At 45.3% G+C, this 23,357-nt stretch overlaps 1 non-coding gene across 1 annotated transcript; it reads left to right on the top strand.

Annotated features, from left to right (window-relative positions):
* The first annotated feature begins 775 nt into the window (after positions 1-775).
* Trnat-agu (transfer RNA threonine (anticodon AGU)) lies at positions 776-847 on the top strand. Its single transcript has one exon. It is a non-coding gene; the product is annotated as a tRNA-Thr (tRNA).
* The last annotated feature ends 22,510 nt before the right edge of the window (positions 848-23,357 follow it).

The following is a 23,357-nucleotide window of genomic DNA, read 5'->3' as shown; positions in this document are numbered from 1 at the left end:
TGAGCTTGTGGCACAACGTGACTAGAAGAAGGGACCGGTTGGTAGGACATGTTCTGAGACATCGAGGGATCACCAATTTAGTATTTAGTATTTGAGGGTAGCGTGGTGGGTAGAAATCGTAGAGGAAGACCAATAGATGAATACACTAAGCAGATTCAGAAGGATGTAGGTTGCAGTAGGTACTGGGAGATGAAGAAGCTTGCACAGGATAGAGTAGCATGGAGAGCTGCATCAAACCAGTCTCAGGACTGAATACCACAATAACAACAACAACAATTACAGATATTTGAAAATTTACTAGATGGTGTGGTTTTCTGATGTGTTATGTTTCTACAGTGACTCTTTTTCTACGCGGTTTGTCATCCGTAACGACTTACACCATAAAGTAGATAAATTGTTTAAGCCAAATATTACGATTTGAAATATTATTATTTCTATGCGTGAAATTATTTAATTTTGTGTGTGTGTGTGTGTGTGTGTGTGTGTGTGTGCACGTGTGCGTGTGTTTACGTAACGTTTCACTTACATTTTCTTTTTCTTCATCTTCACCACTCTCAAACACTATATATTGAGTTGTCACTGTCACTGTTTCAGTGTTTACCAGCTGTAAAGACAAACATGGCGGGCAGTGGGACAGTTGACGGTGTTAAACCAAACACGGAAAAAAGAGCTCCAACCCCGAGATGATTGGTGGCGAGAATACCAAGTGGGCTGAGGTGTGACAGGCAATTTGGATTGAGGCGAGACGATTGTTGCAGTTGTGTAAAGCCAATGTGCCAGGGTGGCGTAGTGGTTAGCGCATCTGCCAAGTGTGTAGGTGACCTGGGTTCGAATCCCGGCCTTGGTACAGATTTGTTAACACTCTCCTTCTTACACTGCTTCTCAGCTTGCTGCCAGCTGCTTTACCTACAATTAACACTATGTTATCATTCTATTTCACAACCCTACAAATTTTTACAGAACTCCTACAACTGTCTATACGAGGGTTAGTTGAAAAATTGTAATTATCACCTCAATAAAATAAATGTACATAATTTATTTCTTGTTTCTAGACCCATGTCCTGGTACACATGGAAACGCCCCCAGCACCCTAGTACCACATTCTAAGAGCCAAATCAAATCGCTCCCGTTGTTGTTATAGCAATCCGTGACCGTTCTTCTTTCCCCCATGGACAAATAGTAAGTTGTTCAGAATTAGCAGGAGGCTTCATCTATCGACCTATTTCTCTTCTCCGCTTTGTAAATTGTACTGATAGCGTCAAACTCGATGTGATTAGATTCTTGAGTTTCTCCCGGCGTATTTGATAATCAAAATATCCACGGGTGTACTGCCGGTCTATAGTGTCCAACGGGCACAATATTTCGGCGATCAAACATGTCGCCATCATCAGGTGAACTGACGGACTGAGCTCCTGTGAACGTGCCGGCACGGAGCTCAGTCCGTCAGTTCACCTGATGATGGCGACATGTTTGATCGCCGAAATATTGTGCCCGTTGGACACTATAGACCGGCAGTACACACGTGGATATTTTGATTATCGATGTGATTACTTTGCTGGCTTAATAACTATTGCAGACGGATGCTGCACAGGTATTGTGCAAGCACCTTAATTTTTGCTGGGAATTGACGCCAGTGGTTTGGAATAGATCCTTTCTGGAGTTCCACAAGGCGTGTATATCGAAGGCATTTGGGGACTGTGTTCTGTAAATCTTCGCGTCCGCTATAAATGCAGGACAACACTGAAATCAGTGCCGTGATTTCCAGCGAACAACCCCCCCCCCCCCCACCCCAATCCCTCGCGGTCAATTCTGTGTGGAATATAACGGGTGATCAAAAAGTCACTATAATTTTGAAAATTGAATAAATCACGGAATAATGTAGATAGAGAGGTACAAATTCATACACATGCTTGGAACGACAGGGGTTTTTATTAGAACCAAAAAATATTAAAGTTCAAAACATGTCCGACAGATGGCGCTTCATCTGATCAGAATAGCAATAATTGGCATAACAAAGTAAGAGAAAGCAAAGTTGATGTTCTTTACGGGAAATGCTCAACATATCCACCATGATTCCTCAGCAATTGCTGTAGTCGTGGAATAATGTTATGAACAGCACTGTAAAGCATGTCTGGAGTTATGGTGAGGCATTGGCGTCGGGGGTTGTCTTTCAGCATTCCTAGAGACGTCGGTCGATCACGATACACTTGCGACTTCAGGTAACCCCAAAGCCAATAATCGCACGGGCTGAGATTTGGGGACCCGGGAGGCCAAGCATGACGAAAGTGGCGGCAGAGCACACGATCATCACCAAACGATGAGTGCAAGAGATCTTTCACGCGTGTAGCAATATGGGGTGAAGCGCCATCCTGCATAAACATCGTACGTTCTAGCAGGTGTTTATCAGCCAGGCTGGGGATGATACGATTCTATAACATATCGGAGTACCTCTCACCCGTCACGGTACCAGTAACAAAACCAGAATCACACATTTCCTGAAAAAAAAAAATGCCCTACAACGGTAGATGTGGAAAATCCAAGCCATACAGTGACTTTCTCGTCGTTCAATGGAGTTTCCACGACAGTTCTAGGATTTTCGGTAGCCCAAATTCTGCAGTTGTGGGTGTTGACAGACCCTCGGAGAGTGAAATGAGCTTCGTCGGTCCACAACACTTTACTCAAACAGTAGTCATCTTCCGCCATCTTTTGAAACGCCCACACCGCAGATGCCCTCCGCTTTACAAAATCGCCAGGTAACAGTTCATGTTGTCGATGGATTTTGTACGGATAGCATCGGAGGGTACGCCTCAGTGCCAAACAGTAGTGCATGGAATGCCGGTGCGACTGCACAAGCTCTGACTTCCCCGTGCATAGACGAACCCGCTACAGTCTCCATTTCTTCCTGAACTGTCTCAGCAACATCACGCCTTGTGCTCGGTCGGCCACTACGCTGTCTATCGTTTAAACAACCCGTGGCTTCGCACTTCGAAATCGTTCTCGCCACAGCTGCATTTGTCAACGGACCTTTACCCGTTCGAATCCCCTTCCTATGGCGATAGGATCGTAACGCTGAACTAGCACATTCCCCATTCTGATAATACAGCTTCACTAAAAGCGCCTTTTCAGGTAACGTCAACATGCTGCGACTGCTGGCGCATCTGATTCCCTCTCTCATTTCAGCTCCTTTTATACACGATTGTCATGCGCAGTCACTGACGTTTTGCTGTCCAGCGCCATTTGTCGGACATTTTGTGAACTTTTTTTTGTTCTAATAAAACCCCATGTCATTCCCAGCATGTGTGCCAATTTTTACGTCTCTATCAACATTATTCCGTGATTTATTCAGTTTTCAAATTTATACTGACTTTTTGATCACACGGTATATAGTTCTGCAACCAACGTCTTCTACAAGTCATCCATCGTTGGAAACAATAAGTCCCACACGTTAGTTTAATGAAGTCAGTATGATATCTTCGAGGTAATTTTACTACTACCCTTTCTGTGTAGTGACATCCGGCGTATGTGTGATAATACATAAAGTCTTTAGTATCGCCATATGGTGTCGTGGTGCACGCCAAAGAGCTTGCAAGTGAGCATTGCAAACGTGACTCAGAGGTGAAACAAACACTCTCAAGACTGGACTGGGTACTCGGCTACAGAATTAGCGCGACCTTTCTCCTTCGCACGAGTGCAGCACACTTGGGGGACATTCGCAGATTACTTTTTATCGCCAGCCCCGAGTAAATTTCCACTCGCAGACTCCGTTTTCTGCAGAGCTGATGGGAGCCACTTCACGATGCGTTCTCCACTCGCCCACGTGAGACTCAACTCCAGCCTTAGAGAACAGCAACTCAAGCGAGCGTGCGTGCCGTGGAGCACCCTTTTTTTATCAGTTTACCTTTTCCTCTTTATCGCTGTTCACATATGGCGATTCTGAAACTTATTTGCCCGTTGCTGAGTGCTACTCGTAGAATCATCACGTACCACTTGGCTGGGTTTATCAGACGTGCGACGATAAAACGGGACGCTGGATAGGGTGAGCAAAGAATTTGCTGGAACATTACAACAGCTCCCAAGAAAACGGAGGTGTCATTAGTTACATGCTTCACTGCTCACTTTTCATGTTGTTGTTGTTGTGGTCATCAGTCCTGAGACATTTTTGATGCGGCTATGCATGCTACTCTATGCTGTGCAAGCTGCTTCATCTCCTAGTATGTACTGCAGCCTACATCCTTCTGAATATGCTTAGTGTATTTATCTCTTGGTCTCCCTCTACGATTCTTATCCTCCACGCTGCCCTCCAATGCTAAAGTTGTCATCCCTTGATGCCTCAGAACATGTCCTACCAACCGGTCCCTTCTTCTTGTCAAGTTTTGCCACAAACTCCTCTTCCTCCCCATTCTTTTCAATACCTCCTCATTAGTTATGTGACCTACCCATCCAATCTTCAGCATTCTTCTGCAGCACCACAATTCGAAAGCTTATATTCGTTTCTTGTCCAAACTATTTATCGTCCATGTTTCACTTCCATCCATGGCTACACTCCATACGAGTACTTGCAGAAATGACACTCTGTCACTTAAACCTATACTCGATGTTAACAAATTTCTCTTCTTCAGAAACGCTTTCCTTGCCATTGCCAGTCTACATTTTATATCCTCTCTACTTAAACCATCATCAGTTATTTTGCTCCCCAAATAGCATAACTCCTTTACTACTTTAAGTGTCTCATTTCCTAATCTAATTCCCTCAGCATCACCCGACTTAATTCGACTACATTCCATTATCCTCGTTTTGCTTTTATTGATGTTCATCTTATATCCTCCTTTCATGACACTGTCCATTCCGTTCAACTGCTCTGCCAAGTCCCCTGCTGTCTCGGACAGAATTAGAATGTCATCGACGAACCTCAATGTTTCTATTTCTTCTCCATGGATTTTGATACCTACTCCGAATTTTTCTTTTGTTTCCTTTACTGCTTGCTCTATATACAGATTGAATAACATCGGGGAGAGGCTACAGCCCTTTCTCACTCCCTTCCCAACCACTGCATCGCTTTCATGCCTCTCAACTCTTCTAACTGCCATCTTGTTTCTGTGCAAATTGTAAATAGCCTTTCGCTGCCTGTAATTTACTCCTGCCACCTTTAGAATGTGAAGGAGAGTATTTCATTGTCAAAAGCTTTCTCTAAGTCTACAAATGCTAGAAACGAAGGTTTGCCTTTCCTTAATATTTCTTCTAAGATAAGTCGTAAGGTCAGTATTGCCTCACGTGTTTTAACATTTCTACGGAATCCGATAGACAACACTTTTCATAATACATCGCAATGACACGAAAAGGAGCAGTTTATAGACTCCACACTGAATAACACATTTAAAACTCTAAATCCGTCCGAACAGGTCTTGGAAGGCACAACGGTACCGACCGGCCGCCGTGTAATCCCCAGCGGACAGGCGTCACTAGATGCGAGTATAGAGGGGCATGTGGTCAACACACAGCTCTCCGTATGTCAGTTTACGAGATCGAAGCCGCTACTTCTCAATCAAGTAGCTCCTCAGCTTGCCTCAAAAGGGCTGAGTGATCCCCGCTTGTCAACAGCGCTCGATGGATCGGATGGTCACCCATCCAAGTGGTAGCCCAGCCCGATAGCGCTTAACTTTGGTGATCCGACGGGAACCGGTGTTACCACTGCTGATAGGCCGTTGGCCGAATAACAACACAGTTAAAGGATCATTTTTTCGTAACACCGTGGTTGTCTCCGATTTGTGTTAGAAACATGGCTCAAATGTGCTTGAAACCTCGCTCTGTAATGATATGGCGCCCAGCGACGTCTGCAGGGCCTCGGCGACGCTTAGAAACGTGTCGACACTTGAGGAAAAAATGACCAGACTTCATAAATTCATGTGAGATGTAAAGATGTATAACATCAACATAAAAAAAAGCATGAACGAGGATAATGGAATGTACTCTAATTAAATCGGGTGATGCTGAGGAAATTAGATTAAAGTAGTAAAGTAGTTTTGCTATTTGGGGAGCAAAATAACTGATGATGGTCGAAGTAGAGAGGATATAAAATGTAGACTGGCGATGGCAAGGAAAGCGTTTCTGAAAAAGAGAAATTTGTTAACATCGAGTATAGATTTAAGTGCCAGGAAGTCGCTTCTGAACGTCTTTGTATGGAGTGTAGCCATGTATGGACGTGAAACATGGACGATAAATAGTTTGAACAAGAAGAGAATAGAAGCTTTCGAAATGTGGTGCTACAGAAGAATGCTGAAGATTAGATGGGTAGATCACATAACTAATGAGGAGGTATTGAATAGAACTGGGGAGAAGAGGAGTTTGTGGCACAACTTGACTAGAAGAAGGGATCGGTTGGTAGGACATGTTCTGAGGCATCAAGGGATCATAAATTTGGTACTGGAGGGCAGCGTGGAGGGTAAAAATCGTAGAGGGAGACCAAGAGATGAATACACTAAGCAGATTCAGAAGGATGTAGGCTGCAGTAGGTACTGGGAGATGAAGAAGCTTGCACAGGATAGAGTAGCATGGAGAGCTGCGTCAAACCAGTCTCAGGACTGAAGACCACAACAACTGGGAGATGAAGAGATGAAGAAGCTTGCACAGGATAGAGTAGCATGTAGAGCTGCGTCAAACCAGTCTCAGGACTGATGACCACAACACCAACGACATGGATAATTCAATCCTACTCTACAGACATCGTGGAACTGCAACCCGCATGGACGTTGTTTTATTGGGGGAGGAAACTAAACAGCGAGGTCGTCTGTTCCATCGTATGAGGGAAGGATGGGGAAGTAAATCGGTCGAGTCCTTTCAAAGGCAACATGCAAAAATTTCCTTAAGCGATTTGGGGAAATCGCGGGAAACCTAAATCAACATGGCCGGACGCAGGTTTGAACCACCGTCCTCCCGAATGCGAATCCAGAGTGGTAACCACTGCGCCACCTCGCTCTGTCCACTGATCGTGACTGCACGCCTAAGGAGTGCAGTGCGATCACAGTTTTCGGACTGGTGGTCAGGATGGAGTCTGCAGGAACCGTTTGAAACCATTCTACGAAATTTTAACATGATCCAAAGCAGCAAAGAGCGTTTATGCGTTTTCAGCTCTTGTGCTTCACACTGTCCTGTAACGGGGTCATAGAGGGCAACGACTGTAATATATATTTGAATAAAACAGCAGGTGGTCTCTCTATGACCTACCTGTGCAGCAACACCCTCAGTGCCAGCAGTGCACCTTTGTTTAGAACGTAAAAAATGTACCTGTAGAGGCACAAGCTATTCAGCAATGCCTAAGCGCCGACAGTATAGGCAACCCTTTCGACATGCATTATACACTGAAGAACCAAAGAAATTGCTACACCTGCTTAATATCGTATAGAGCCCCCACGAGCACGAAGAATTGCCGCAGGACAACGTGGCATGGATTGGACTAATGTCTGAAGTTCTGCTGGAGGGAATTGACACGATGAATCGTGCAGGGCTGTCCATAAATCCATAGCAGTACCACGGGTGAAGATCTCTTCCCAACAGCACGTTCCAAGACATCCCGGGTATGCTCAATAATGTTCGTGTCTGGGGAGTCCGGTGGCCAGCGGAAATGTTGAAACTCAGCACAGTGCTCCTAGAGCTACTCTCTAGCAACTATGGCGCGTGGAGTGTCGCATTGTCCTGCTGGAATTGCTCACGTCCGTCGCAATGCAGAATTGACATGAATGGATGCAGGTGGTCAGGATGCTTACGCACATGTCACCTGTCAGAGCCGTATCTAGACGTATCAGGGGTCCGAGATCACTCCACGGCACACACCATTACAGAGCCCCCACCAGCTTGAACAGTCCCCTGCTGACATGTGGGGTCCATGGATTCATGAGGTTGTCTCCATAGCCGTACACGTCCATCAACTCGATACAATCTGAAACGAGACACGTCCGACCAGGCGACATGTTTCCAGTCATCAGCAGTGCATTTTCGGTGTTGACGTGTATATGCGGGGTGTAAAGCTGTGGCCGTGCAGTCATCAAGGGTACACGAGTGGATGTTCGGCTCTGAAAGCTGGTATCAATGATGTTCAGTGGTTCGGACGCTGACACTTGTTGACGGGCCAGTATTGAAATTTGCAGCAATTTGTGGAAGGGTTGCACTTCTGTCACGTTGAACGATTCTCTTCAGTCGTCGTAAGTCCCGTTCTTGCAGCATCTTTTTACGGCCCCAGCGATATGGGAGATTTGATGTTTTACCGGATTGCTGATATTCGCGGTGCACTCGTGAAATAGTCGTACGGGAAAATCATCGTTACGTGAGAGATGATGTGTCCCATCGCTCGTGCGCCGACTATAACACCACGTTCAAACTGACTTAAATCTTGGTATTCTGCCATTTAGCAGGAGTAACTGATCTAGCAACTGCGCCAGACACTTGTTTACAGGCGTTTCCGACCGCAGCGTCGTATTTTGCCTATTTATCTACATCTACATCTACATGACTACTCTGCAATTCACATTTAGGTGCTTCGCAGAAGATTCATCGACCCACAATCATACTATCTCTCTACCATTCCACTCCCGAACAGTGCGCGGGAAAAACGAACACCTAAACGTTTCTGTTCGAGCTCTGATTTCTCTTATTTTATTTTGATGATCATTCCTACCTATATAGGTTGGGCTCAACAAAATATTTTCACATTTGGAAGAGAAAGTTGGTGACTGACATTTCGTAAATAGATCTCGCCGCGACGAAAAACGTCTTTGCTATAATGACTTCCATCCCAACTCGCGTATCATATCTGACACACTCTGTCCCCTATTACATGATAACACAAAACGAGCTACCCTTTTTTTGCACCCTTTCGATGTCCTCCGTCAGTCCCACCTGGTAAGGATCCCACACCGCGCAGCAATATTCTAACAGAGGACGAACGAGTGTAGTGTAAGCTGTCTCTTTAGTGGACTTGCTGCATCTTCTAAGTGTCCTGCCAATGAAACGCAACTTTTGGCTCGCCCTCCCCACAATATTATCTATGTGGTCTTTCCAACTGAAGTTGTTCGTAATTTAACACCCAGGTACTTAGTTGAATTGAGAGCCTTGAGAACTGTACTATTTATCGAGTAATCGAATTCCAACGGATTTCTTTTGGAACTCATGTGGATCACCTCACACTTTTCGGTATTTAGCGTCAACTGCCACCTGACACACCATACAGCAATCTTTTCTAAATCGCTTTGCAGGTGATACTAGTCTTCGGATGACCTTACTAGACCGTAAATTACAGCATCATCTGCGAACAACCTAAGAGAACTGCTCAGATTGTCACCCAGGTCATTCATATAGATCAGGAACAGCAGAGGTCCCAGGACGCTTCCCTGGGGAACACCTGATATCACTTCAGTATTACTCGATGATTTTCCGTCTATTACTACGAACTGCGACCTTCCTGACAGGAAATCACGAATGCAGTCGCACAACTGAGACGATACCCCATAGGCCCGCAGCTTGATTAGGAGTCGCTTGTGAGGAACGGTGTCAAAAGCTTTCCGGAAATCTAGAAATACGGAATCAACTTAAGATCCCCTGTCGATAGCGGCCATTACTTCGTGCGTTGCACAAGAACGATATTTTCTGAAGCCATGCTGGTTACGTATCAATAAATCGTTTCCTTCGAGGTGATTCATAACGTTCGAATACTGTATATGCTCCAAAACCCTACTGTAAACCGACGTCAATGATATAGGTCTGTAGTTCGATGGATTACTCCTAATACACTTCATAAACACTGGTGCGTCCTGCGCAATTTTCCAATCTGTAGGTACAGATCTATCGGTGAGCGAGCGGTTGTATATGATTGCTAAGTAGGGAGCTATTGTATCAGCGTAATCTGAAAGGAACCTAGTCGGTATACAATCTGGACCTGAAGACTTGCCCGTATCAAGCGATTTGAGTTGTTTCGCAACCCCTAAGGTATCTATTGCTAAGAAACTCATGCTAGCAGCTATTCGTGTTTAAAATTCTGGAATATTCCATTCGTCTTTCCTGGTGAAGGAATTTCGGAAAACTGCGTTCAATAACTCCGCTTTAGTGGCACAGTCGTCGGCAACAGTACTATCGGCGTATTTCTCTTTATTTGAATACGTATGCCTGCAGCAGTTTATTTGGCTCTCAAAATGGCTCTGAGTACTATGGGACTCAACTGTTGTGGTCATCAGTCCCCTATAACTTAGAAGTACTTAAAACGGTCGTGTGAAACCCAGCCCGCGCTATTCGTCCACGAGACTCAGAGGGCCTTACACACGGGTTCACAGGTAGATGCCGTGTTTCTTGACTTCCGCAAGGCGTTTGACACAGTTCCCCACAGTCGTTTAATGAAAAAAGTAAGAGCATACGGACTATGAGATCAATTGTGTGATTGGATTGAGGAGTTCCTAGATAACAGAACGCAGCATGTCATTCTCAATGGAGAAAAGTCTTCCGAAGTAAGAGTGATTTCAGGTGTGCCGCAGGGGAGTGTCATAGGACCGTTGCTATTCACAATATACATAAATGACCTGGTGGATGACATCGGAAGTTCACTGAGGCTTTTTGCAGATGATGCTGTGGTGTATCGAGAGGTTGCAACAATGGAAAATTGTACTGAAATGCAGGAGGATCTGCAGCGAATTGACGCATGGTGCACGGAATGGCAATTGAATCTCAATGTAGACAAGTGTAATGTGATGCGAATACATAGAAAGATAGGTCCCTTATCATTTAGCTACAAAATAGCAGGTCAGCAACTGGAAGAAGTTAATTCCATAAATTATCTGGGAGTACTCATTAAGAGTGATTTAAAATGGAATGATCATATAAAGTTGATCGTCGGTAAAGCAGATGCCAGACTGAGATTCATTGGAAGAATCCTAAGGAAATGCAATCCGACAACAAAGGAAGTAGGTTACAGTACGCTTGTTCGCCCAATGCTTGAATACTGCTCAGCAGTGTGGGATCCGCACCAGGTAGGGTTGATAGAAGAGATAGAGAAGATCCAACGGAGAGCAGCGCGATTCGTTACAGGATCATTAAGTAATCGCAAAAGCGTTACGGAGATGGTAGATAAACTCCAGTGGAAGACTCTGCAGGAGAGACGCTCAGTAGCTCGGTATGGGCTTTTGTTAAAGTTTCGAGAACATACCTTCACCGAATAGTCAAGCAGTATATTGCTCCCTCCTACGTATATCTCGCGAAGAGACCATGAGGATAAAATCAGAGAGATTAGAGCCCACACAGAAGCATACCGACAATCCTTCTTTCCACGTACAATACGAGACTGGAATAGAAGGGAGAACCGATAGAGGTACTCAGGGTACCCTCCGCCACACACCGTCAGGTGGCTTGCGGAGTATGGATGTAGATGTAAATGTAGAACTAACTAACCTAAGGACATCACACACATCCATGCCCGAGGCAGGATTCGAACCTGCGACCGTAGCAGTCGCACGGTTCCGGACTGCGCGCCTAGAACCGCGAGACCACCGCGGCCGGCGTTTATTTGGTGCTTTAGTGTCGTTCGCTTGTGACCAGAAAACAATAATGCATAGGTGTAGTGGAACTCAGGTGTTTTCTTTTGATGGACAATCATTCTCGGAGGAAAGGAAGGCAGGTGTATACATTTCGTTTTCAATGATATATTTATTGATCATAACGAATATTCAGTAAGGGGCGACACGACGTGAGGCAGAAATAAGAGCCTGGCATCGACTACGACAGCTGCGGATCACGGAACTGATGTAATCCTGGGGAACGCTGGTCCTGTTATTTTGTAAGGCATCGGCCAGTTCCAAAACTGGTCCTCAATGGGGATACATGTAGCTTTGCCCTCGGCCTAGGTGATTCCACACATTTTCAAATGGATTAAAGTATGGGATGTTGGTAGGAAACTCCATGCGCGTGATGGCCACTTCGTTCAGACGACACTTTACCACCTAAGAGGTGTGCGGCCGAGCGTTGTCGTGCATCAGTCGCGGTTCAGAACCCGCAGCCTTCATAACCATGTATAGCTCCGTTATCTTATTCCAGCGGCGCTACACGTTCAGTGCTGGAGTCTTATGCTTCCCCAAACCATGACTGATCCCAATGATGTGCAGGCTGCAGGAAAACGACGTCCTGACGATTCGTTTCTTCCTCATAGTGAGCCCAAACACTGGACCTGCCACGAGACCCTCTGCGGAGAAGTCCGACCACCCGATGTTTAGGACGGGTGGTAGGGACAGAGCATCGAGTGACATTATACTGAGTGCACTATCCGAAAATTACCTCGAGCGATTAAACAGAGAACCGACTGGTGGAGATAATATCTTGGACCTACTGATAACAAACGGACCCGAACTTTTCTACTCTGTAAGTGCAGAACAGGGAATCAGTGCTCATAAGCCCATTGCAGCATCCCTGAATATGGAAGTAAATAGGAATATGAAAAAATGGAGGAAGGTTTATCTGTTTAGCAAGAGTAATAGAAGGCAGATTTCAGACTACCTAACAGATCAAAACGAAAATTTCTGTTCCGACACTGACAATGTTGAGCATTTATGGAAAAAGTTACAGGCAATCGTAAAATGCGTTTTAGACAGGTACGTGCCGAGTAAAACTGTGAGGGACGGGGAAAACCCACCGTGGTTCAACAAAAAAGTTAGGAAACTCCAGGAAGGGTCGTCGAGCAGATGCGCAAAACTATAGACCTATATCTCTGACGTCGGTCTGTTGTAGAATTTTAGAACATGTTTTTTGCTCGCGTATCATGTCATTTCTGAAAACCCACAATCTACTCCGTAGGAATCAACATGGATTCCGGAAACAGCGATCGTATGAGACCCGATTCGCTTTATTTGTTCATGAGACCCAGAAGTTATTAGATACAGGCTCCCAGGTAGATTCTATTTTCCTTGACTTCCCGAAGGCGTTCAGTACAGTTCCGCACTGTCACCTGATTAACAAAGTAAGAGCCTAAGAAGTATCAGACCAGCTGTGAAGAGTTTTTAGCATACAGAACACAGCATGTTGTTCTCCATGGAGAGACGTCTACAGACGTTAAAGTAACCTCTGGCGTGCCACAGGGGAATGTTATGGGACCATTGCTTTTCACAATATATATAAATGACCTAGTAGACAGTGTCGGAAGTTCCATGCGGCTTTTCGCGGATGATGCTGTAGTATACAGAGAAGTTGCAGCATTAGAAAATTGCAGTGAAATGCAGAAAGATCTGCAGCGGATAGGCACTTTGTGCAGGGAGTGGCAACTGACCCTTAACGTAAACAAATGTAATGTATTGCGAATACATAGAAAGAAGGATCCTTTATTGTATGATTATATGATAGCGGAACAAAGACTGGTAGCAGTTACTTCTGTAAAATATCTGGGAGTATGCGTGCGGAACTATTTGAAGTGGAATGATCATATAAAATTAATTGTTGGTAAGGTGGGTACCAGGTTGAGATTCATTGGAAGAGCCCTTAGAAAATGTAGTACACCAACAAAGGAGGTGGTTTACAAAACACTCGTTCGACCTATACTTGAGTACTGTTCATCAGTGTGGGATCCGTACCAGGTCCGGTTGACAGAGGAGATAGAGAAGATCCAAAGAAGAGAAGCGCGTTCCGTCACAGGATAATTTGGTAAGCGTGATAGCGTTACGGAGATGTTTACCAAACTTAGGTGGCAGACTCTGCAAGAGAGGCACTCGGGTGCATCGCGGTGTAGCTTGCTGTCCAGGTTTCGAGAGGGTGCGTTTCTGGATGAGGTATCGAATATATTGCTTCCCCCTACTTATACCTCCCGAAGAGATCACGAATGTAAAATTAGAGAGATTCGAGAGAACACAGAGGCTTTCCGGAAGTCGTTCTTTCCGCGAACCATACGCGACTGGATCAGGAAATGGAGGTAATGACAGTGGCACGTAAAGTGCCCTCCACCACTCATCGCTGGGTGGCTTGTGGTGTATAAATAGAGATGTAGATGTAGATGTAGATAGTCTGTGACACACCTAACATGTCCACATTTTAACACTGTGACACGCCATCCCAAAACAGTCTTGGATAATTTCAGCGGAAGACAATGTCTCCATGCCATATTTTTGTAACACAAAACAAATATTCCATATATTCTGTGCTGAGATGAACCAGCGTGTAAGGAACTTGTCGATAATAACAGATTTCCTGCCACATCTAACAACAATGACGGTAATACACAAAAGCAACACACTGCACTGTGCGAGAGCCGTCTGCAGAATAATTTTTCTCCATCAAAGCAAAACACCTGAGTTGCGCTACGATTCTGTACTAGCGTCTGATGGCAACACCGACTCAAAGGAAGGCCTCGGTGCTTGGTGACATCACGTCAGCTAGGCACGGCGAACGCCAGGTCTGTTGCAGGCAGAAATGCCTGGCCGTGCTCATCACTATAAATCTCTTATTTTTGGACAAACTGTTTGGTATTGTTTTGGATTCTGCAGTTTTATTTAGATGAAAGATTTTCTTACTATCGTAAAGGTACAAATGAAGATCACAGTTCTGTATTACTGAATCCTGTCGAAACAAACGTAGATCAACATGAGAAGATGCTTTGCCCCATTGCAAGCTTCGGAAATTTTACATTCAAGTAACTATATTTACTTGATCCATTTCGTTATCGAAACTTACCCCAACCCCCTTACAACGAACTCGTTTCTTTTATTTATTTATTTATTTTTGTTTGACATCGCCACTAAAAATGTGAACTAATTTACATGTGTGAATGTCCAACTGTTGCCAGTCATTATATTACAGTCGTTTTCAACGAAAGGAATTCTAAACAGGAAACAAAATAGCTTCATACACCGAAAATACTGCTGAGCTTAAACTTTTTTAAACATGCACATTAGAAAAGATAAATATTCCCCTCTTGCAACTGAAAGGAGAAACTTTATAAGATTAAAAAAACTATTTGATAAAACAAGTATCTCTCTTTTGCCTCTTCTTGTGTCCCCCACCCCCTCCCACAACGTGTACAATCGCGAGATATTTCATTAACATTCAGTGCTCCTCACCCCATAGTCAACCAAGATACCTAAATAAGAGCATCAATATGTTCGCAGTTTCTTGTAAAAGCAACCCAATACAAACGTAACTTCCTCAGATTAAAAATAAGGTAAAGAAGAACGAATTCTGTTGCTGCTGGACCATGTCATTCCTTAAAACAGGAGTACAGTATTTGTTAAGAAGTGTAATGAATTGCACAATTAATTAATTGCAGAAATCTCTCAGAACAATGTGTGTTGGCCAACTACCGCCAATAGTTTCACATTTTCCTGTGTCAGAGAGGGAGACACCACCATTATGAGTATGCCTGCAACAGACCTGGCGCTCGCCGTGCCTAGCTCACGTGACGTCACCAACAAGCGCCGAGCCCTTCCTTTGAGTCGGTGTTGCTGCTGGCCACATGCTGTGTGTCGAAAGGCTTGCCTATACCGTTGGCGCTTAGATATCAGTGAATAGCCAGTCTCTGTACACGTACGTTTTTAATGTGCACAACAAAGGTCTGTGCGGAGCATTTGGGGTGGAGGATCATTTGACATTTTACTCACACATGTGTAAATGTACCCCACTCCACCGTGACTGTGCTGCAGGGCAGTGCGAAGTACGAGGGCTATCCACAAAGTACATTACGTTTTGGAATTAAAAATAAATAAAGAATTGGAAAATATTTTATTATATACAGATGAAAGCCACACTTAAATACTACTTTTCTACATAATGACTGTCTTTTGGGACAGAAAAGGTGTGATTTTTGTGGATTTCCTGGAAAGAGGCACTACAATAAACTCTCTAAGGTATTGCCAAACTTTGCACAATCTCAGAAGAGCAATACAAAACAAGCGCAGGGGAAAGTTGGGCTCAAAGATCTTGCTGATTCACGACAACGCCCGGGCCCACACGGCAAATGCCACTCGTGAAGTTCTCGAATCTTTTAAGTGGGAGTTGCTTCCTCATCCGCCGTACAGTCCCGACCTGGCACCGAGCGACTTCCACTTATTCCCAGCAATGAAGAAGTGGTTGGCTGTGCAGCGTTTTTATGGCGACGCACAGCTTCAGGAAGAGGTAACCACGTGGTTGAAGGCGCAGGCGGCCGAATTTTACGACGAAGGAATTTCCAAGATCGTCCATCGCTACGATAAGTGCCTTAATTTAAATGGCAACTATGTAGAAAAGTAGCATTTAAGTGTGGCTTTCATCTGTATATAATAAAAAAATTCCAATTCTTTATTTATTTTCAATTCCAAAACGTAATGTACTTTGTGGATAGCCCTCGTAGAAGGGCAGTAAGAGCATGAAGACACTTGGCTGCTTCGGATCATGTTCGAATTTCGTCGAATGATTTTGAACAGTGCCTAGTTTCCCCACGCTGTACATAAGAACGAAAGCTGCAGTCGCTCTATACTCCAAGGGAGAGTGATCGCGTTCAGTGAGGTTGTAGGCCCACGATGTCCTTAGAGGAGAGTCGAATCGTCCAGAGCATGGCGACAGAGTCAAAGTGTACTATCAGTGTCGCCCACCGCTGTTGGCAACACTGCGAACTGTCGTTTTCGACAGTGCAGTGTGTGGGAATTCGACTTGTGACGACACTTTGCCGAGCTCGAGAGTGACTTCAGGGCGCCACAGCAAGGACGCAGACACCTTGGAGCCACAAATGTGTTATAGTGTGAGGCAAATACGGGGCTTAGAAAAAGTGATCCTTCACCTGCGCAGTGTATATCATTAAATTGCTAAGCCGGGTCATGGTGCTCCGTACCAGTTGCAAGTTGCCTATCCAACATCTTGCGGAGGCAACAAATATTAGATCTTTAATTACACTGGAAGTGCGAATTAAAAAACGCCTTCGGTCACAATTTTTCTCTTGAATGGGATGAAATGCATATTCGTGTATGAGGTTTGATGTTAGGTTACGAATTTACTAAGTCAAACGCAGAAAATATGTGTGACCTTGTGGATAACATCGGAAGTTCACTGAGGCTTTTTGCGGATGTTGTTGTTGTGGTCTTCAGTCCTGAGACTGGTTTGATGCAGCTCTCATTGCTACTCTATCCTGTGCAAACTTCTTCATCTCCAAATACCTACCTCAGCCTACATCTTTCTGAATCTGCTTAGTGTATTCATCTCTACGATTTTTACCCTCCATGCTGCCCTCCAGTACTAAATTGGTGCTCCCTTGATGCCTCAGAACTTGTCTTACCAAACGATCTCTTCTTCTAGTCAAGTTGTGGCACAAACTCCTCCCCAGTTCGAGTCAATACCTCCTCATTAATTACGTGATCTACCCATCTAATCTTCAGCATCCTTCTGTAGCACCATATTGTGAAAGCTTCTATTCTCTTCTTGTCTAAACTATTTATCGTCCATGTTTCACTTCCATACATGGCTACACTCCATACAAATACCATTAGAAACGACTTCCTGACACTTAAATCAGTACTCGATGTAAGCAAATTTCTCTTAATCAGAAACGCTTTCCTTGCCATTGCCATTCTACATTTTATATCCTCTCTACTTCGACCATCATCAGTTATTTTGCTCCCCAAATAGCAAAACTCCTTTACTACTTTAAGTGTCTCATTTCCTAACCTAATGCCCTCAGCAGCACCCGATTTAATGCGACTACATTCCATTATCCTCGTTATGCTTTTGTTGATGATCATCTTATACCCTCCTTTCAAGACACTGTCCATTCCGTTCAACTGCTCTTCCAAGTCCTTTTCTGTCTCTGTCAGTATTACAATGCCATCGATGAATCTCAAAGTTTTTATTTCTCCTCCACGGATTTGAATACCTACTCCGAAATTTTCTTTTGTTTCCTTTACTGCTTGCACAATATACAGACTGAATAACATCGGGGAGAGGCTACAACCCCTGTCTCACTCCCTTCCCAACCACTGCTTCCCTTTCATGTCCCTCGACTCTTATAGCTGCAATCTGGTTTCCGTACAAATTATAAATAGTCTTTCGCTCCCTGTACTTTACCTCTGCCACCGTCAGAATTTGAAAGAGAGTAATGCTGTGGTACATGGAGAGGTTGTAACAATGGAAAATTGTCTGAAATGAAATGCAGGAGGATCTGCAGCGAATTGGCGAAAGGTGCAGGGAATGGCAATTGAATCTCAATGTAGACAAGTGTAATGTGCTGCGAATACATAGACAGAAAGATCCCTTGTCGTTTAGCTACAATATAGCAGGTCAGCAACTGGAAGCAGTTAATTCCATAAATTATCAGGGAGTCGGCATTAGGAGTGATTTAAAATGGAATGATCATATAAAGTTGATCGTCGGTAAAGCAGATGCCAGACAGATTTATTGGAAGAATCCTAAGGAAATGCAATACGACAACAAACGAAGTAGGTTGCAGTACACTTGTTCGCCCACTGCTTGAATACTGCTCACTGGTGTGGGATCCGTACCAGATAGGGTTATTTTGTTTGTGAGTTCGATACAGGCAACAGCCTACACCTTGCAACGATGATGATGATGATGATGATGATGATGATGATATTCATCAATGAAAATCTGTGGGATTAGATCTGGTTCTCTAGCGACTGTGGTGAGTGAGCTTGGAGTACCGTTCTCGTATGGTGTTGAAAGCGCGGGAGAGGCAGAGGGCCCAGCGGGCTACGTACGGTACGCGGCTGTCAGCTGCACAATTAGTCGGCGAGGTCTCGAGTGCCGACCAGATTACGAGTGGCACTCCACACACGCTGGGCGCCGGCTCTGATGAAGCCACGTGCAAACACACTCGTGCAGCGCCAGTTATCACTGCAGCGGCTGCACGGCCCCGCTACCTCCGGTCATTCAGCTCGTCGTTCCTACAGCGCCGATTGAAACACCAGCTACTGTGTTCAAGAGCCAAAGCAACTACATCGTGTAGGGCCACCGCGAGCACGCATAAGAGCCGCAACAGCGCGTGGCATGGACTCGACAGATCTCGGAAGTAGTGCTGGAGGGAACTGACACCGCGAATGCTGCACGTCTGTCCGTAAATCCGTAAGGGGACAAAGATCTCTTGAAGGCATCCCAGATGTCCTCCATAATGTTCATGTCTTGGGAGTTTGGAGGCCAGCGGAAGTGTTTAAACTCTGGAGCCGCTCTGTGGCAATTCTGGAAGTGTGGGGTGTCGCATTATCCTGTTGGAAATGCCCAAGTCCGTCCGAATGCACAGTAGACATAAATGGATGCAGGTGATCAGGCAGGATGGTTACGTACGTGTCACCTGTCAGAAACTTATCAGGTGTCCCATACCACTCCAACTGCACACGCCCCCCAACTTTACTGAGGCTCCACCAGCTTGAACAGTCCCCTGCTGACATGCAGGGTTCATGGATTCCTCCATACCAGTACACGTCCATTCCCTCGATACAATTTGAAACGAGACTCGTCCGATCAGGCTACATGTGTACAGTCATCAACTGTCCAATGTCTGTGATCAGGGGCCCAGACAGGTTGGTTCAAATGGCTCTGAGCACTATGGGACATCAGTCCCCTACAACTTAGAACTACTTAAACCTACCTAACCTAAGGACAGCACACACATCCATGCCCGAGGCAGGATTCGAAGCTGCGACCGTAGCGGTCGCGTTGTTCCAGACTGAGGCGCCTAGAACCGATCGACCACTCCGGCCGGCGCCCAGACAGGGGGTAATGCTTTGTGTCGTGCAGTCATCAAGGGTACACGAGCGGGCTTTTGCTCTGAAAGCCCATATCGGTCATGTTTCGTTGAATGGTTCGCACGCTGACGCTTCCTGATGGCCGAGTATTGCATACCGCAGCAATTTGCGGGAGGGCTGCACTTCTGTCACGTTGAACGATTGTCTTGAGTCATCGTTGCTGCCGACGTTTCAGGACCTTTCTCCAGCCGCTGCAATGCAGAGATTTAATGTTTTACTGGATTCCTGGTATTCACTGTACATTCGTGAAATGGTTCAAATAGTTCAAATGGCTCTGAGCACTATGGGACTCAACTGCTGTGGTCATTAGTCCCCTAGAACTTAGAACTACTTAAGCTTAACTAACCTAAAGACATCACACACATCCATGCCCGAGGCAGGATTCGAACCTGTGACCGTAGCAGTCGCACGGTTCCGGACTGCACGCCTAGAACAGCGAGACCACCGCGGCCGGCAATGAAATGGTTGTGCGGGTAAATCCCCACTTCATCGCTACGTCGGAGATGCTGTGTCCCATCGCTCGTGCGCCGACTATAACACCACGTTCAGACTCACTTAAATCTTGATAACCTGCCACTGTAGCAGCAGTAACTGATCTATAAACTGCGCCAGCCACTTGTTGTCTTATATATGCGTTACCCACAGCAGCGTCGTATTCTGCCTGTTTACTTTGCTCTGTATTTTAATACGCATGCCTTTACCAGTTTCTTGGGCGCTGCAGTGTAAATGAATCTCGAACATCATCGTGCTGGCGATACGGTGCAAGCCACAGTGCAGTGATTTACGAAGCCGCTCGCTGTTCCTTTCAGTTCGGGCGGAGACAGAATGCAAGAGATTGATAAGGTTTTAATTGTCACCTTGGAATCATAAAGCTGCGACTGTGAAAGTTGGTCATGGTGCTAATCCTCCACACAATTACCACTCAAGGTGACACATTTTATCCATCATTGTGGTACTTACTAGGGGACCGTTCCAGGTGTAAGGAAACGATATTTAATTCTTCACACAATTACCTCTCAATGTGACACATTTTATCCATCATTGTGGGACTTACTAGCGAACAGTTCCCGGTGTAACGAAACGATCTTGATCAAACTTGATTGGTATGTAGAGGGTCAAAATAACGCAATACTTATTTTTTTCGTGATTACCAAGTTTTACATTTAAGGGTGAAATACACTCTCCGAAAAGTAATTTGACGGATTGGGTTTAGAGGGAATGTCTTCGCAAAATGATATACATAAAACGGTTTGCTTCTAATAAAAGTTCAAATGTAATTAATGTCTTTGAAAGCTGTATAATAAAATTTTATAATAAGCTGAAAGTTTGCGGAACACCGCACCTCTGTTAATTAATTTAGGAAAACGAAAACTTTTGTTACAACATAAATTAAAGAAGCTTTCATGGCACATCCATCCGAGTGTAGTAAAGCTGGTTTCTGAAATACCATTTTTGGAAAACGTGCTACTCACAGTGTGCTGCCTGTGTATTTTTGACAGACCTTATTAAAATATTAAAATGTTCACTATTACTCTAATTATTTGTTTTACTTAGTTTTTAAATTGTTATTTTACATTTCAAATTCATGTTGTTTTCGTTAGTTTACCATTTCACTTAGGTGTATTTTGTTTACTGAAAATAATAAGGAACTAGTCATTATAGGATGAAATCATTGCATTAGTGATTATGCATAAAGGAATACTTAAAACACGAAGTTTTCCTCGCGAGATTTGTCAGCCGAGAATCCATGGCGCGATCTAGGTGGTCCCACAGATTCTCAATTGAGTTTAAACCCAGGGAGTTTGGTGGCCAGTGGAATACGGTAAACACATCCTGGCGCTCTTAGAACCAAGGACAGGCACTGAAAGTTGTGTGGTAAGTTGCACTGTCCTGCTATTAGATGCCTTCGTGTCGAGGAAAAGACAATCTGCATGTACGGGTTATAATATTATTCGAAGTTACGTAATATGAAAGCTGTGACTACCCTTGGAAAGATATTCACCTATCTGTATATTAAATGATCAACTTACGAAATAAGACCTATTCTTTGAAAGACATTTGTTTTATATAATTTACGTAACTGTAAATATGCGCATCTAGCGCGGACGCTAATACACTCCTGAAAATTGAAATAAGAACACCGTGAATTCATTGTCCCAGGAAGGGGAAACTTTATTGACACATTCCTGGGGTCAGATACATCACATGATCACACTGACAGAACCACAGGCACATAGACACAGGCAACAGAGCATACACAATGTCGGCACTAGTAGAGTGTATATCCACCTTTCGCAGCAATGCAGGCTTCTATTCTCCCATGGAGACGATCGTAGAGATGCTGGATGTAGTCCTGTGGAACGGCTTGCCATGCCATTTCCACCTGGCGCCTCAGTTGGACCAGCGTTCGTGCTAGACGTGCAGACCGCGTGAGACGACGCTTCATCCAGTCCCAAACATGCTCAATGGGCGACAGATCCGGAGATCTTGCTGGTCAGGGTAGTTGACTTACACCTTCTAGAGCACGTTGGGTGGCACGGGATACATGCGGACGTGCATTGTCCAGTTGGAACAGCAAGTTCCCTTGCCGGTCTAGGAATGGTAGAACGATGGGTTCGATGACGGTTTGGATGTACCGTGCACTATTCAGTGTCCCCTCGACGATCACCAGACGTGTACGGCCAGTGTAGGAGATCGCTCCCCACACCATGATGCCGGGTGTTGGCCCTGTGTGCCTCGGTCGTATGCAGTCCTGATTGTGGCGCTCACCTGCACGGCGCCAAACACGCATACGACCATCATTGGCACCAAGGCAGAAGCGACTCTCATCGCTGAAGACGACACGTCTCCATTCGTCCCTCCATTCACGCCTGTCGCGACACCACTGGAGGCGGGCTGCACGATGTTGGGGCGTGAGCGGAAGACGGCCTAACGGTGTGCGGGACCGTAGCCCAGCTTCATGGAGACGGTTGCGAATGGTCCTCGCCGATACCCTAGGAGCAACAGTGTCCCTAATTTGCTGGGAAGTGGCGGTGCGGTCCCCTACGGCACTGCGTAGGATCCTACGGTCTTGGCGTGCATCCGTGCGTCGCTGCGGTGCGGTCCCAGGTCGACGGGCACGTGCACCTTCCGCCGACCACTGGCGACAACATCGATGTACTGTGGAGACCTCACGCCCCACGTGTTGAGCAATTCGGCGGTAAGTCCATCCGGCTTCCCGCATGCCCACTATACGCCCTCGCTCAAAGTCCGTCAACTGCACATACGGTTCACGTCCACGCTGTCGCGGCATGCTACCAGTGTTAAAGACTGCGATGGAACTCCGTATGCCACGGCGAACTGGTTGACACTGAGGGCGGCGGTGCACAAATGCTGCGCAGCTAGCGCCATTCGACGGCCAACACCGCGGTTCCTGGTGTGTCCGCTGTGCCGTGCGTGTGATCATTGCTTGTACAGCCCTCTCGCAGTGTCCGGAGCAAGTATGGTGGGTCTGACACACCGGTGTCAATGTGTTCTTTTTTCCATTTCAAGGAGTGTACATCGATTGCGTAGTCAAAGAAACGTTATAACAGAAGCTGAACTGACGTTCCGCTTCGATCTAAATAAAATATTACAGTAAAAAACTTT

Source organism: Schistocerca gregaria, chromosome 9, assembly GCF_023897955.1.
Source record: "Schistocerca gregaria isolate iqSchGreg1 chromosome 9, iqSchGreg1.2, whole genome shotgun sequence".
NCBI lineage: Eukaryota > Metazoa > Arthropoda > Insecta > Orthoptera > Acrididae > Schistocerca > Schistocerca gregaria.
This window is presented reverse-complemented; position numbering and strand designations above follow the sequence as displayed.